General features: G+C 34.0%; 1 protein-coding gene and 1 long non-coding RNA gene across 2 annotated transcripts in view; one reads left to right on the top strand and one right to left on the bottom strand.

The window, feature by feature from the left end:
- Positions 1–9993, bottom strand: part of LOC149779369 (uncharacterized) — a 28071-nt gene extending 18078 nt beyond the window's left edge. The window contains exon 1 of the long non-coding RNA XR_016415636.1: positions 9701–9993. This is a non-coding gene — a long non-coding RNA (uncharacterized LOC149779369). The remainder of the gene's footprint in view (positions 1–9700) is intronic.
- LOC149779368 (uncharacterized) overlaps positions 1–18003 on the top strand; it is a 238271-nt gene that overhangs the window by 44216 nt on the left and 176052 nt on the right. The gene's annotated exons all lie outside the window — the stretch shown is intronic.

Genomic DNA, 18003 nt, shown 5'->3' with positions numbered 1-18003 from the left:
ATGTTGTCCACTATGTGGAACCACTGTAATGCTGTTGTCCTCCATGTGGAACCACTGTAAGGTTGTTGTCCTCTATAGGATGCATGATTCTAATTCAGTTCCCATAATAAACAAGTGGAAAAACCATCTCATTCCAACTTCAATAACTTTTTATTGCTAAATACTCAAGACAACTGATATTTCCCTGCATAGACCCAACCTTGATGAAAGTTTATGCGTGGAGAAAATCCTATGAGCAGTAGCATTTTTTGACCTACCTGTTTTTTTAAGTGTTTCCTTTTTCATGCCTAAAGAATTAGGTGGTATTTTCAGTGCTCCAAAGTCATATAATTCCATCAAAAAAAAATTCTCTTTTTTTGTCAGTCATAAACAGTATACTCTCTCTAAAGATTCTTTGATTAAGTTTTCTATTATTTCACCTTTCATTACAACCAGATTGTTTCTATTTTGTGTTCACCCATTTCTAGACTAGTTCCCATTTGTTCATATAATTAGTCTGAAACTTGTGAATATAATTTCCAGTTTTTACCATTCTTGATTAAATTATATGTAATTGGAGATGAATCTATAATTAGATTTATATACTATAATATTTACAGGGAACAAAAATAGAAATTATATATTTGATACAAATTCCAGCAGAAGCACAGAAAGTAACTATTAACTACAAATTCCAGCTGAAACAAAATTAGTAATTAAGTATTAGCTACAAATTCCAGCAGAAACTCTGGGGAAATCTACAGCTGATTTGTGCCATGCTAGTCTTGATTAGTAAGATTAGTTTGTAGTCATTAGAAACAGTCTTCAGAATGAGTGCCTAACTATTGGTATGTCTGACTGGGATCATGTACAAATTGAATCAACAAATAAACTGATGTCGGTGTTGCTAATGATCTGCATGCTTGTAAAATGCAAATCTAAAAGAAAACACCTACAGATAAAAGCTATACCTGGTTTATAGGTTACTTTTATTTATTACATATATAGTGTGTATAAGTGACTATTCACTTTAGTTGTAAGTCACTTATAATTCACTTTAGTTATATGCCTCTTATAAGTGACATATGGATTAGGATTTTATTTGCAAATTAGGCATTTCACTTACTACTTATCAGTCACTTGTAGGTGACTAGTAGGTGAATTATAAGTGAATTAAATTTCATTTACTTACTACACTTACATGTGAGTTAAGATTTAATTATTGCTATGTTATCTGTGTACTTATATAAACACAAAAATTATCAGCTTTATAGAATGTACAAATGTAAATGACGACCTATAAATCCTGAAAATATTAAAATCTCATACAATTCCATTTAAATGAGAATTTCTGGCAAAGATTCCAATAAATTGGCTTGCTGCTTTGAATCATTACATTAGAAACAGTTTACTCAATATCAGATTGTTAGCTAAAATAAAAGTTTAAACATTAACATAATTTATTTCCCAAGTAATAAATACCATTTTTCTCTCAAGCATACATTTTGGATAGAACTGGTCATCATCAGCTAAATTTGAAAGCAGGTTTTTACTCACAGGTGCTAGTTTAGTTTTCTTTCCAAGTCCAGTAGACATTCAGAGTCGTCTGGTAAATAAATACCAGTTGTCAGCATGTCAAACCTCGGATATATGTGTATGTTGCATGATGTCAGCATGTCAAATCATGGATATTTGTGTATGTTGCATGATGTCAGCATGTCAAACCTAGGATATTTGTGTATGCTGCATGATGTCAGCATGTCAAACCTAGGATATTTGTGTATGCTGCTTGTCGTCAGCATGTCAAACCTAGGATATTTGTGTAAGCTTCTTGTCAGCATGTCAAACCTAGGATAGTTGTGTATGCTGCATGTTGTCAGCATGTCAAACCTAAGGTTATTTGTGATGCTGCATGTTGTCAGCATGTCACTGTTGTTGTTGTTGTTGTTGTTGTTGTAGGGTTTAACACCATTTTTCAGCACATGATAGGCTGGTTAAGTTGTTGTTCTGGGGTTTAATGCCATTTTTCAGAACACAATGAGCTATACATGGCAGCCAGTATTAATGGTGGAGGAAGAACCCGGGAAGACCCCAGAAAGAACCACCGACACACGAGAAGCTACTGGCAAGCTTTCTCACATACCCACACTGGCTGACTCCGAGATTTGAACCCACGCAGACAGAGGTGAGATGGCAGTGATCTGTAACAGAGAGCACTTTAGACCACTTGGCCACTCAAGGCCCCTGTCAGCATGTTAAACCTATGGTCATTTGTGATGCTGCATGATCTCAGCATGTCAGGCCTAGGATATTTGTGTATGCTGCATAACCTGGAATGCACAAAGAGTGAACAAAACAAAACTGCTGGTATATAGATCAATACTGTCATGGTTTAATTCTGAAAATGAAAGCATGACCAAGTCTAAATTATGATAGTGTTTGTGCTGAAATCTTTTGGGCTCTGGATTATTGCTATTGAATCATCTAATTATTTTCTACTTCATTTAAAAATACACATTGAATGTTTGGTGCCAAATGATATTGATTTAAATGATATTATAAAGATAAGTTTTTGCTGGATGACTTAAGTATTTATGCTGTATGGTTCTGAATGGGCAATCATATCCCATTTTGCAAGTCACACACACACACACACACATGCATGCATGCATGCACACACACACATACACACACACACACACTTACTTGTTGCTTTATTCTACCTTTCATACTTAGGATCAGATTTGTGAGTTTTATTTCAATGTTTTTGTTTCTTTTCAAATTGTAATATTCTTATGAAAAATTACGAAATTCTTTATATTTTCTTTCCTGTTGATAATACGACTCACTGAAATTGATCAATCTGGTGGTAAGTTATGAATTTTTGAAAAGAACTAATGCATAGTAGCATCTTTATTAAACTTGGATCTTTACTGAACTTGGATCTTTATTGAACTTGGATTGTTTTGTTTCTTTGAAGCAAACCTAGGACTTGATGCAGACTCAAAAATAACAATGTCCATGAACTTATACACTGTTCATACTTATATGTCAAATATAGATGAATATTATTTCACCCATGTGTTTCTTAACACAGACTTACATTTCACACATTTCATGACTTAGGCAAAGTATAACTAACTAATAAATAATTTATCAGTTACATATAAGACAAGCATACACGACTCACAAGTCAGAACTGGTTATTACCATTTGGGGAGTGTCAGAAAATTTTGAAGTTTGTTGGTGTTTCAAGCCAGAGAGAAATTTATGATAGGCAGTGATTAGGGACATTCAGATGGCTGGTTTATATGCTTATTGTATAACAGCTTTGTTGAGAGTATTGTTTTAGATCTTTTATTAGAAAGTGTTTTATGTTCTGCAGATGATGTATATGAATGAACTTTTGCTCATTTAGCCTGTTTTCTTTATGAATACAAAATAATGCACAGTGACAACAGTATACACCTCTGTCTGCGTGGGTTTGAGTCTCAGAATCGGCCAGTCTGGGTATGTGAGAAAGCTTGCCAGTAGCTTCTCGAGGGTCAGTGGTTCTTTCAAGGGATTTCCCGGGTCCTTCATGCACCATTGATACTGGCTGCCATGTATACCCTATTGTGTGCTGAAAAATGGTGTTAAACCCTACAACAACAACAACAGTATACATCTTGAAGTCGGGCACAATGCACCCAGTTTTGATACATGATGGGTGCCATATGTGCATATATATCAAACTTGAAAAACTGTGGATTTAAAGAGATTAAAGATGCAGTGAATATATTTTGTACATAGATTTGAATTGTTAAAGATCATTGATACATTATTATGGGTTGTTTTCACAGACGTCATGATTGTGTATGCAAATATACACAGTGTAATACTTATGTGCCTTGCACTGCCATTTTGAGTCCGTAACAAACTTTTGTCAAGATTAGTCATCACGTGTATTCAAGATGAAATTCTTATTTAATTGTTGATAAGAATATTTACTTCATCAAAATAATACATAGATTATTCTTGAAATTAAGTGCCCCTATAGCACAAAGGACCAAATAAAGCTGAAGTTCCCTGGCATAGTAGGACCAAGTATTGTATTCATGGTGGAGATGGATGTAGGATGATACTGAATGAAAGTGAGAACCTTTCAAAGAAGTTTCATCTTCAATGTATGAAAATGAAAGATGTACCTAATGGAACATGACTTTGTGCTGAATGCCAAAACCAAGTTTTCTTCAAATGCTTTTAGGAATATGACATTATATATTAATAGGCAGCTTTTTAGTTTGAATGAAGACCAAATGATTGATTTCTACTTGTTTGTGTATCCATTGGTTCATGCGTCATTTTGTTGATGGACCTATTTGTTCATGAAAGAATAACAAAGATGTTTGAAATTTCAATGTTGTACTTAAAGAAAAAAGGGGAAAAGTTATTCATTCAATCTCATGTTGTTGACATGCACAAGAGAATGTGAAAAAAGGGGAAAAGTCATTCATTCAATCTCATGTTGTTGACATGCACAAGAGAATGTGAAAAAGGGGGAAAGTCATTCATTCAATCTCATGTTGTTGACATGCACAAGAGAATGTGAAAAAAGGGGAAAAGTCATTCATTCAATCTCATGTTGTTGACATGCACAAGAGAATGTGATGTATTAGGATATTCTTGTGCTCAAAATGAGATGTGCATTCATAAACATGTGGGAAGAACAATGTTGTTAGGTGCTGGATTGCGTGGCAAGGGAATAAAAAGGGCAGATATGGAAGTACATGCGCTTTGTTACATCATGTGAAAACAACAGATTATAACTCCTAAACAACAAGCATTTTAGTGACATTAGTCATTTGACTGGTCATCAAATCATTGACGTATTTTAACTCAACACAATAAGCATTTTAGTGACAAGGCCATTTGACTGGTCATCAATTCATTCATGTATTTTAACTCAACACACAATAAGCATTTTAGTGACAAGGCCATTTGACTGGTCATCAATTCATTCATGTATTTTAACTCAACACAATAAACATTTCAGTGACAAGGCCATTTGACTGGTCATAATTCATTCATGTATTTTAACTCAACACAATAAGCATTTCAGTTCTAATGCTCATCATCAGACCACATAGACCCTGATCTGGCAAAACCAGTGCCAATGTTGTTTGTAATTGAATTGATTTATGCATGAGGATATATGGTAACTATAACACTGAAAGAGTGGATGACTGATCTGAAGGGGGTGTGGTGTTGCATCTTAATTCAGACTGTCATTTTGGACGAAAATCTGACTGATTAGCAACAACATTTTCAGCATTAAATTGACAGAAAAAAATGTGTAATCCTGCATGATTTTAAACTCCATTTGATTGTGAGAAGGGACTATTATTGGCCCCAGAGGACTTCTAACAAATCACTCTGAGTATGCCACAGAGGGTTTATTAGTCACTTATTAATGATTATTCCTTTTCTAATGAGTACTGGCAGTCAAGGGTTAGAGTCATTGATTTTGAGTAAAAGATAGTTCTGTCATTATGTCAGATACAAAATCATGATGTTTTGATGTTAATTTCATTGTTTTACATGAGCTGAATCCATGTTTGGGTGGAATAATGGATTAACTGGTTGGCCAAGTGGGCAGATCAATGGATGTAATAACTTAGAAACAGGATATGTGTCCATGTTCTTTTATAGTAGTGGTGACATAAAAATAAACTATTGCAAAGTAGTATAGAAAAAGCACTTTCTTCATTCTTAAAATTAGTATTGCAGAGTCTGTAAAGTATTCATTTCCAAACTGAACTTCTTCAGGTTTCTAGTTGTCTGAGGTGGATTTGTATCCCCCACCCCTTATGGTGCTTTGGTTATTGTTATCTAGGAGATAATTGACCAAAGTGTTATTGCTCCAGTTGAGTAAACAATAAATAAAATATGAAATCAAGGGGTGAAATAACAGAGATCTGAGCAGAGATATAAAATAGAAAAATATGAGCTCCCATATGTAAAATGTAACAATTTAATCAATTATATAAACAAAATGTAATTGAACATGACATTCGAATGATTCACTTTCTTTGAGAAATAGAGTTACAAACTTTAGGTGAAATTCAGTTAGCTATTCTATTATATTGACGAAACAAGTTTCATTATATAATCGAGTGACTGATCAAACCCAAATTTCTAGCATATCAGCATCATCTGGTTGCTTCCGGTCTTTTCCAAATCACTATTGGGAACAGGTCAGTGTTGCAACATTTCTTTAACTTCTCTCTCTCTCTCTTTCTATTGTCTTCAGGTTATCAGCCATCTTGGCTGTAGACTGTGCTCTTTATCACTGTGCAGTACAGGGATGGAGCTATTTTTCACTTCAAATACAAATATAATACCCAACCTAAATATGTGTAAGGTTTATTCTTCTCCTGGGATCAAACAATATACCCAATCATTTTACATCATATATTTTCTTTTGAAATTCAGCAGAAGTAAGCTATGGTCATTTCACATCCTAAAACACATTCACAGCCATATTAACATTAATTTATGTCATTTGTAGTGGCTGCTCAACTTCTTACCTGGAACCAGGACATAACTAGCCCCCTTAGATAAACCATCACACACCACTGTGGGCTGTAAATTGCTAGCTTATTATGTCAGTCAACACAAATGCTAATACCATCGATTCTTGGTTGAAAAGAATTCACAACTTAATTACGCAAATGAACTGATGGGCTCCACTCCTTGTCCTAAGTTACTTTGCTAATTAGTGATCCATTGATATAGACAGTGAAATAAATTGTTAGCATACAGGATATGTATTAGATGCATAAATTAGTTCTCAAAGTTGGTATCAGAGTAATGCATGAAATCCATACAATATATGATTTTTATTAAATACAAAAGCACTAAATCAGAACTCATTTATATAATACATGAGTCATATAACATTTAGACAAAGGCATGCAAACCTTTGGCTTCCAAACTCATGGAAAAGTGAAACATGAATTTAAAATGAGTAAATTCAACAAATGCATACAAATGCACATCAGTGAACATGTCACATGCACATGAGACTAACATTGTGCTTTATTGAGACTCTCTCTTACTATGCAGCTGAATCTCTTGCTATCATGTCCTCAGCTTTTTCACACATGTCCCTTGGACAATCTAAGAAGAAATACTTGTTATTTCCTAGAACTAAATTCTGGCTTGCCTCAAAAGCTTAGACTGTCTAATTTTGCAAGGAAGATTTACTTAAAACCTTGAATTCCATTTGGGAACACACACACCCTCATTTAGTTTTGCCAATCAGGATTACTCTCTCTCTTTCTCACTGCCAAAACATGCTAGCACTCCCATCAAAGTTAGAATGATCCTCTCTATTCCACCTTTATTAATAACTATTATAGAAAATACTATTTTATGACACCTGTTTCAAATGGACTAAGATTTCCCAAATTTTATGCTGTTTAGTCTCAATTCTGTCATTTTCCACTGTATGACCTTACACTGACATACATGTTGGACCATTAAAACTCAATTCATGCCCCAAAATGAACTGATCCCATCCCTAGCATTCAGCAATTTATTGTGAGTCTGGCCCATATTCAGACTTGATGTTTACTTATTATGCATATGACCTCATCAGAATGTAATGTGAAATTATCTCTACAAAATTTTTCACCACTACATTAATAGATAAGGAAAATTATCTGGTTGGAAATGTAAGCATACTACTGTAAAGGTATGAAAGCTACTGAAGAATAATACAGTAAAGATATGAAAGACACTGACATAGAATAATACAGTACAGTGAGAAAACTAGTTACACAGAATAATACAGCAAAGGTATGAAAGACACTGACATAGAATAATACAATAAAGGTATGGGTTTTTTTGTTGTTGTTGTAGGGTTTAATGCCATTTTTCAGAACACGATAGGCTATACATGGCAGCCAGTATTAATGGTGGAGCAAGAACCTGGGAAAACCCTTGGAAAGAACCACCAACCCACGAGAAGCTACTGGCAAGCTTTCTCACATACCCACATTGGCTGAATCCGAGACTCAAACCCACGCAGACATAGGTGAGATGGCAGTGATCCATAACGGATAGTGCTTTAGACCACTCAGCCACTTGGGGCCCCATAAAGGTATGAAAGCTACTGACAGAATAATACAGTAAAGGTATGAAAGCTACTGACATAGAATAATACAGTACAGTGAGAAAACTAGTTACACAGAATAATACAGTGAGAAAACTAGTTACATAGAATAATACAGTACAGTGAGAAAACTAGTTACATAGAATAATACAGTACATTGAGAAAACTAGTTACACAGAATAATACAGTACAGTGAGAAAACTAGTTACATAGAATAATACAGTACAGTGAGAAAACTAGTTACACAGAATAATACAGTAAAGGTGTGAAAGCTACTGACATAGAATAATACAATAAAATAAGAAAACTAGTTACACAGAATAATACAGTAATGGTGTGAAACCCAGTCACAAGAATAATCCAGTAAAGGTGTGAAACCCAGTCACATAGAATAATACAGTTAAAGGTGTGAAACCCTGTCACATAGAATAATACAGTTAAAGGTGTGAAAGCCATCAAATTGAATAATACATGAAAGGCATGAAAGCTACTGACATAGTATAATACAGTACAGGTGTGAAAGCTAGCTACATAGTATAATACAGTAAAGGTGTAAAAGCCAGTCACATAGAATAATACAGTTAAAGGTGTGAAAGCCATCAAATTGTATAATACATGAAAGGCATGAAAGCTACTGACATAGTATAATACAGTACAGGTGTGAAAGCTAGCTACATTATATAATACAGTAAAGGTGTGAAAGGCAATCACATAGAATAATATGGTCAAGGTGTGAAAGCTGGTAACATAGAATAATATGGTCAGGGTGTGAAAGCTGGTAACATAGAATAATATGGTCAAGGTGTGAAAGCTGGTAACATAGAATAATAGAGTAAAGGTCTGAAAGCTGGTAACATCGAATAATATGGTCAAGGTGTGAAAGCTGGTAACATAGAATAATATGGCCAGGGTGTGAAAGCTGGTAACATATAATAATACAGCAAAGCTGTGAAAGCTTGTAACAAAATAATATGTTCAAGGTGTGAAAGCTGATATGGCACGGTGTGAAAGCTATTAACATATAACAATATAGTCAAGGTGTGAAAGCTGGTAACATAGAAAAATACAGTAAAGGTGTGAAAGCTGGTAACAGAATAATATGGTCAAGGTGTGAAAGCTGGAAACATAGAAAAATACAGTAAAGGTGTGAAAGCTGGTAACAGAATAATATGGTCAAGGTGTGAAAGCTGGTAACGTAGAATAATACAGTAATGGTGTGAAAGCTGGTAACATAGTATAATATGGACAAGGTGTGAAAGCTGGTAACGTAGAATAATATGGTCAAGGTGTGAAAGCTAGCCTTGTAGAATAATACAGTAAAGGTGTGCAAGCTACTCACAGAATAATATAGAAACAATGTGAAAGATCATTTACTTCAGAACCATACCTTTGATCAATTTCCATTATGCTCAAAAGGCCTGCAGTAATTGACATTGCACCACATGAATCTTCCTGGTTCATGATAAATTGATGACCAGTCTGATGACATCAGCACTTTGCTGACTACTAGAACCTGCTGACCCAATTCTCAAATGCTAGTCCGTCATATTGACCGTTGCTTACCTTTTGCAAAATGAGGTTACTTGTTCAGAACCTGGACTTCCAAATGTTGGCAACATCCTAATATTGTCTGGAGAATGATTATGCTAAACTTTCTTTTCAGCAAGATGCATTGCTGTCATTCCACTGGAGATAAAGCAGGGTCTATTGATGTTTGATTGTATATTAGGATGATGGTATTAGGATGATGTGGCTTTGATGTCTGCATTACATTGCAATGGATATATTACATGGTTTGAGTATTTTGTTTCTCAGAACAAGTTTATTTAGTAACCCTCCTTAATTCTTCCTGCAAGTTTTCTCCACCCCTCCATAGCAAAATGGCTCCACTCCCACCCCCTCCATGGCAAAATGGCTTGGCTTAAAAGCTAAATACATGGCAGAATACTTTTGTACTATGAATGCACACTAAATTGCAAACATTATACACCCATATTTGTTGACACTTAGTGCACCACAGATCAAGGTAAGTGATGAAATAAAACAGAATTAAAAAAATCATAGACCCTTCGTTACCTGTTAGTACATCATTATGTGACATCAGATATGGGTCTGTCCTGTTTGCTTTCAATAACATGAAAGTCCTGGATCTTTAATTACCTGCTCATGCATCATTATTTGACCACAGGTCAAGGTTTACGTTGTTTGCTTTCAGTAACATAAAATAAATAGCATGGACCCTTAATTACTGCTAAATCATTGTGCAACTGAAATCTGGCTCTACACTGGTTGCATTTACAGTGCATATTGTAAATATAATTGATAGACTGGCTCACTGTATGCTGTTAGATGCTGTGTGCAAAATTAGTGTAAAATCTTTTATCTTTAATAAAATTAGATCATCAGAAAATAATTTAAAACCATTTGTTTGTGCTTCATGGTGGATAACGTCTTAAAACGTTTAGCAAGAATTACAAAATGTCATGATTTCTACATGTGAGAAGCCTGTAGTATCTTGAAAGAAATGGGAGATGCATTAATATTCAGTTCAGTGGTTAAGACCTCAAAAGTTTTAATTGTTATGCACAAGATAATGACTTGAAATGTACAACAGTTTGAATTTGTATGCATGCCATTTATTGAGAGGTGTATATCATGGTTTTCAAACACATGTTTTAATACATTTTGAGAACATAGTTTTGCATCTTCACCAAGGTAAATCAATGTAGTTTTGGAATGCTCTTTGTCTTATAACAATAATATATTGAATATAATATATACTCACTTATAAGTCAAGTCAAACTGCAAACAACAAAGATCCTCATCTGTTGTAGCATCATGTGCCTACAGATCAGGGTTGATGTTGTTTGTTCTAAGAACTAATCGTAACTAACTGCTCCACCCCAGATTTGCCAGTGCATCAATGTACTGGCAGATCTGGGTCTGTGCAGTTTGCAGTTGGTCTCATCTTATAAATGAGTATATATACTTTGTTCTCATTTATTTTTGTAGTTTTGTAGAACAAAATAAATGTTTCTTCATGGGTACAAATTCAGGAATTTGCCTTTGTTAATTGTAGCTTCTCGAGGGTCGGTGGTTCTTTCTGGGCTTTTCCGGGTTCTTCCTCCGCCATTAATACTGGCGGCCATGTATAGCATATCGTGTACTGAAAAATGGCGTTAAACCCTACAACAACAAGCCTCTGTTAATGTTAGTATATTTATATGTATTTAATTTTGTGCATTAACCTCTATTAACACCGTACTGCTCCAGTGGCCTATGTGGTTGTAGTGCCTGCCTCAGACCCCTGGAGGTCACAGGTTCAAACTCTGGCTGAGTCATATCAGTCTGATAAAAATGGTAGTAGCAGCTGCCTAATGCTAGGCACTCAGTATTAAGTGGTTAGTGTTAGGACTAGTTGGCCTGGTGTCAGGATAATTGGGTGGGACATGATGTCCCAGTGTTAGACATCACTATAAACTGCCACACTGAAGACATTGTAGCGATATGACAAAATTGTTAAAGCTGTGTTAAAATATAAATCACACACACACACACACTATAAATTCCCAAAATAATATGCACCAGAAAAACAAAAATATGCTGACTCCAAAGTTTTGTTGCATGAATAATTTAACTGGTACAGCATTATGTGACCACAGGTCAGGGTTTGTGCTCATGGTTTGAATGGTACATCAGTATGTGACTGCAGGTCAGGGTCTGTGCTGTTTGCTTGACTGGTTAAAACAATACCACTGGTATGAGCACAACTGAAACACCAAGCTAAGAGTCTCATTTATACACCATCTTTTACTTAAGTCACAATCCATAATGTTTAAATTTGCTACAAGTAAATTCTGACAACCACTGTAGTGTTAAGAGTGGTCAGATACAAGCCAGATTCTGCATGAGAAATATTGGAGGGATGATTCTGATTATCAGTGGCTTTGATTGTTTAAACATTTTTTTGTCCCAGTAGGATACAATGGGATTGTCAACAAGTTCTAACAGCTTAAAGTTGTGGCTTTGATAAAGTTGGATGGACCTGTCCAATTCTGCATTTGTTTTATTATTTATGTGCCACAAGTATTCATGTACAAGACTTAATTGACATTGTGTTCCCTTAGTGATGTATCTGAAAACTGGTGGTGTGAGTGTCAGTACTGGGAATATACTTAGTACATAAGTACATGTAAAAGGTATTTAATTAGTGGTCATATCTGAAAACTGGTGGTGTGAGTGTCAGTACTGGGGATATACTTAGTACATAAGTACATGTACAAGGTATTTAATTAATACTTGTGCTTGAAGCAATGGTTCAATCTTGTTCTTCTGTTGTATCAAAAATGCTGCAGATAAAATCAGAGTCTGTTTCAATCAGAAGTATAAATTGGTGCATATATCCATGGTTTATGCAAATTATTCATTCAGATCAAAATGTCAGTAAATCACATATCACTGAGAATAAAGTGTGTTTTAACACAAATATTTTCAGCAGAAGTTTTATTCAAACGAAGAGTTGTTGGAAATAAGTATAAAGTTAAACTCTCTGTCCTACATCATTTCATAATTGTCTCTTCAATTTTCAATATTACTCTTACTTAATTACTTTATATTCATTATTGCAAAATCTGTTGATGAATCATTTCCAAAGAATGTATGCTGGATAACTTACTGGTATATTTACATTTCATAATCATGATGCTTCGTTGATAAAGTAGCAACTCCAGTTGAATTTCTTCAGGTTTGAAGTAGATAAGGAATATGTGCAGGTTGGAAATGTAAAGCTTGGCATTTTCGTAGAAATCTACAGATTGTTTTCAGGGTGAATTGTGAGAGAATCAAGAAGCTGTATATGGTTCCAGAAATTCAGTTCTCTCAAATAACATAAGCTTGTTTCTTTGAAATAAATGAATAAGCATTTGATTTATATTGCATATAAATTTATAACCAACTTTATGTATTTGGATTCCAGAAATTTTCTTCTTGGAAACAAATTTCATGCCAGATAATTTTGATTCCTGTGTCTACATTAGCACTGGCATGTGTGATTTAATTTGTTATATTGTCACTGACTTGCCTTTTTAATTGTAGGGTCAAAGTCACATTCATGGCATGTGTGATTTAATTTGTTATATTGTCACTGACTTGCCTTTTAATTGTAGGGTCAATGTCACATTCATGGCATGTGTGATTTAATTTGTTATATTGTCACTGACTTGCCCTTTTAATTGTAAGGTCAAAGTTATATTCATGAATATTCGGACTGAGACTGGTAACATTTGTCTTTTATATAGCAAGAAATATTACTGACATTTCTGATGTCTCACGCATGACACTGTCATATACAGTGTCGGTGAGTGCAGTTCTGTGGAATAGGAAAATCCAATATAACTTTCTCACATGAGCAAACTGTATCACACTTGTACTGGTATAAGAAAAAAAAGTTCCCTTCATTGTTTAATTTTCTGAATGACACATGCTCTTGTAAGATTAAAATGTATGTTTTGGGCAAGTTCCAAGTTAGAGTTGGAAACCATTACAGATATCCAAATTGTTGGTTTTGTTTTGACACAGTGATAGAATTTTAACATAGAAGTTTCTTTAGGTTCCTTTTAAAATTTTGTAATACATATCTTAGACACCACCTATTAACTTCAGCCATTGTTTCCACCAATATGCATTCTTTACCATTGTTTGATTTTTGCACTGGATTTGTTTATATTTCCATAACCTTTATAACATTTTAAGTATTTGCTCATTTGTTTTTGGAAAATCAAATAACACATTTCACTTTGGAGTTTTGATATTTCAGATAACATTCTGCTTATTTGACTAAAGTGCAAGATAGTTAAGAAAAATAGTAAACCTGTATGCAACCATTAACAAACAGTACGTATATGTACAGTTTTTATTGAATAATTTATTCAAATGATACAAAGAATTAATTCAAATGATACAAAAAAATAATTCAAATGATACAAAGAATTAATTCAAATGATACAAAGAAGTTAAATTTTGTACTGAAGTAAGAAACCAGAAATAATTTTCTGAGGGAAAGGAAATCTATGAAAATTGTTTTAGATATCTGTCATAATATATTATGATGATGTCTTTCCCTCCACCATTCCATCCATCCATCTCATATCAATTTCATATCTACAAAATATGTCATATTGTCCACAATCTCTAGTTATCAAACTGTGTGGATGGCTTGTACTTTGGGTAAAGAATATGTTGGTCTCATCACTTGTTATATGGCCATTGTTTGGTTATCATTATCTAGATGATCGACCATGGTGTTATTGTCTGGATCATGTAAATAATAAAATAAAATATGAAATTAATTGATCTGAGCAGAGATTTTGAATAGAACAACATTAGCCCCCATATATAAAATATAATTTAAATAATTACATAAACATTATGAAATTGAGGCTGACACTTGAATGATACACTTTCTCTTAGAAATAAAATTGCAGAATTTATAAGAAATGCAATTAGTCATTTTGTTATAATGATAAATCAAATTAATCGTGAAATTGAGTGAATGATCAAACGCATTTGCTCAGCATGTCTGTATAAGCTGGTTTGCTTCTGGTCTTTTTCAAAGAAACGTTGGTGACAGGTCATTGTCACCATATTTCTATTCCCCTTCTCTTTATCTCTCCAGCCTTGGTCTTGTCAATGACCATAATTTTGTTGTCTGATCTCTATTCCCACTGTGTGATACAGATATGGAGCTATTTTCCCCTTTAAATAAATAAAATGCAACCTATGTATATTTGTCAGTTTTATCCCTTTGGGGATCAAACAATAATCCCCACTCTTGCTATATCAGAGATCATCTTATCCTAACTCAACAGAAACTGGGACTAATATAATAATAATAATAATAATAATAATAATAATAATAATGAGAACTTTGTATAGTGCCTAATCTTTAGAAGCTCTAAGTGTTTTACAACATTAGATAATACCTATACGATAAAAAACATATAATGATATGATTACAAAAACAAACACCATGAAATTAGAAAACATTAAAAAACATGCTGAGGATATTTAAGGTAGGAAACATTATTAGGTCTTTAAGTTTGTTCTTGCAGTCGAAATAAGTGAGTTTTGAGAGCCCTCTTGAATGTGATCACTGTGTCTTTTTGTCTAAGTTCAGTGGGCAATTCATTCCATGTTGCTGGGCCCTGGTATGCAAAAGAACGCTGTCCATATGACTTTGTTTTCATAGTGGGAATAATGAGTATACGACTGTCAGAAGAGGAGTAGAAGTATCTTGCTGGTGTGTACACATGGGTGAGGTCAGATAGGTATGTTGGACTAGAGTCCAACAGTGACACATAGCACAGAGAACAAATTTTATGTTTGATTCTGGATCGAATGGATAGCCAGTGTAGGGTACAGAGCAGCGGGGAAGTGTGCTCTGATCATGGTACTCTAAGTATGATCCAAGCAGCTGTGCTTTGAACTTTTTGAAGTTTCTGGAGCAGATATTGAGATGAACCATACAGAATTGAGTTACAATAGTCCAGTCTTGAAAGTACTAATGAACACAAAGGTGTTTTAGTGGCATCAACTGAAAGATATTTGCGAACTGAGCTGATGCGTCTCAGCCAACGTTCCCTCTAAGTGAATGGTAGATGTGCACACTATGCACGCTGCACTGTGCAAGCATTACGATAATTTTATCATTAATGTTGGATTGAATATTTGATAATTTTGATCTGCCACGTGGAGAACAATTCAACTGTGTGGGGATATCTAAACAGCTATGCGCACACAGCTTAGAGGGAACGTTGGTCTCAGCTCAAGATATGCAGCCTTGCATATATGTTCATGACAAGTTGGTGCAATGTGAGAGTACTGTCCAGAGTAACACCTAGGTTTCATACTGATTGTGTGAATTAAATGTTGGTGTTGCTGATATTTTTTGTTTGAGGTAAAGGATGTGAATGAGAAAGCCTTTGTGCTGTGATCAGAATGGTCTCAGTTTTATCATTATTCGTCTGTAGCTTGTTACATGTCATCCATGATTTCACATCAGAAATGCACCTCTCTACACCTTGGATGGTAGAATCTACTTCAGTTGGGTGAATATGGGTCAGTTCACAGCCTGACAGCTGATACACAGGATCCTATTGCAATAAGATTATTGTCTTTCCCTAGGGGCTAGTCACATTCCTAATGGGACTAAGACATAACATAGATCTCTTAATATGCCCCACTCTGGACTATAAATCACTCACTGGACTATGTGTTAGTCAGCAGGCATATGGATCTCAGTTGAAAAGAATTCACAACTTAATTACACAAATGAATCGATGGACTTCATGTCTTGTCTTAACTACATTACTTGCTAACTAGCAGTTTATTGGTATAACATTTCTAGACATAATAAAATCAATTCCTAGCCTACATGATTCATATTAAATAAAAATGGGTAAGATCAAACATTTCTCTCAAAATTCATTTTTGGATGTAATTTAGAAGAGTTGATAAAAAATATATTTCAGTAATTGCTCTATCAATATTAGAGAGCTACTTTAGATCAAAAGACAATTATAAAAAACTGCTCAAATTGTGTTTCGTGCAGAGGTAAGTAATTCAATATATAGAGGCTAAAATGGCAGCAGTTATAAAAGAACAGTGGATAAAGTTTGAATCATCATCATTTATCCTGTAACTTTTCATATATAAATACCTCTAGTAATGGTCACATGAAATTAGGATAGTCAGTGATGTAATATAATATTTCTAAGTTACATAGATTCATAAATTCTTTATAAATATCTCTATTTTCTTGTACTATATTTGTCACTGTTCCTCATATGAATAAGGTATCATAGCATGTAATCATTGGATCCAATTGTAATAATCAAGTTTTTCATTTTTAATAAAATTAATTTGTATAATTTTATTCTTATTTTAATTTTGGAGTCAGGGAATTTTCATCCCAGTAGGGATACACATTTTTCAATATTATGCAACTAAAATAAACTGGGCCTTTAGCTATGTATTATGCATTATGATTCATGATTCTTTTATAGAGAAAAGAATAAATGGAGTGGGGAAAACCAAGTGTAAGGTAACATTTGAAGGGGAGTTCACCCTGTATGGTTAAATCAGCTTAAATTTGTATCACAAGTGTCTTCAATTTCAAAGGTGAATTGAGGGAAAACTTGTGCAAACAGAGGGTGGAACAACATGAAATTATGAAAGGAACCCATGTTAGCCATTTTTCATTTAGATTTAATTAATATATGTTTTAATATTACTTGTGATGCCAATTAAATATATTTATAATCCCCTTTAGTATATAAAATAGTAGGTGACAACAAATATTATTATCGCATTGTGCCACCCTGCTCATTTTATTGTAATAATAATAATAATAATCACAATCATAATAATAATAATCATAATGTTTACTTCAAGTGGTCAACTCAGAAATAACTATTTTACCTTGAAGTCCTCTGTTATGTATAGTATTTTTAAGAATGTAATGTTCATGGATAGACTATACATATTCACATACACACACAAATGCACACATACATGCATACACACACACACACACACTTGCACACATGCTTTCACTTGTGTTAATACATGTGAACTGATAATAAAACTGTCACTTGTGTTAATATGCTTGAACTGATAATAAAACTGTCACTTGTGTTAATACACTTGGACTGATAATAAAATTGTCCTTGTGTTAATAAACTTGGACTGATTATAAAACTGTCACTTGTGTTAATACACTTGGACTGATTATAAAACTGTCACTTGTGTTAATACACTTGGACTGATAATAAAACTGTCACTTGTGTTAATACATTTGAACTGATAAT

Source organism: Sinohyriopsis cumingii, chromosome 17 (genome assembly GCF_028554795.1).
Source record: "Sinohyriopsis cumingii isolate HCF-2022 chromosome 17, ASM2855479v2, whole genome shotgun sequence".
Lineage (NCBI taxonomy): Eukaryota > Metazoa > Mollusca > Bivalvia > Unionida > Unionidae > Sinohyriopsis > Sinohyriopsis cumingii.
Note: the sequence above shows the minus strand (reverse complement) of the source record. Positions and strands in the feature narration are given on the sequence as shown.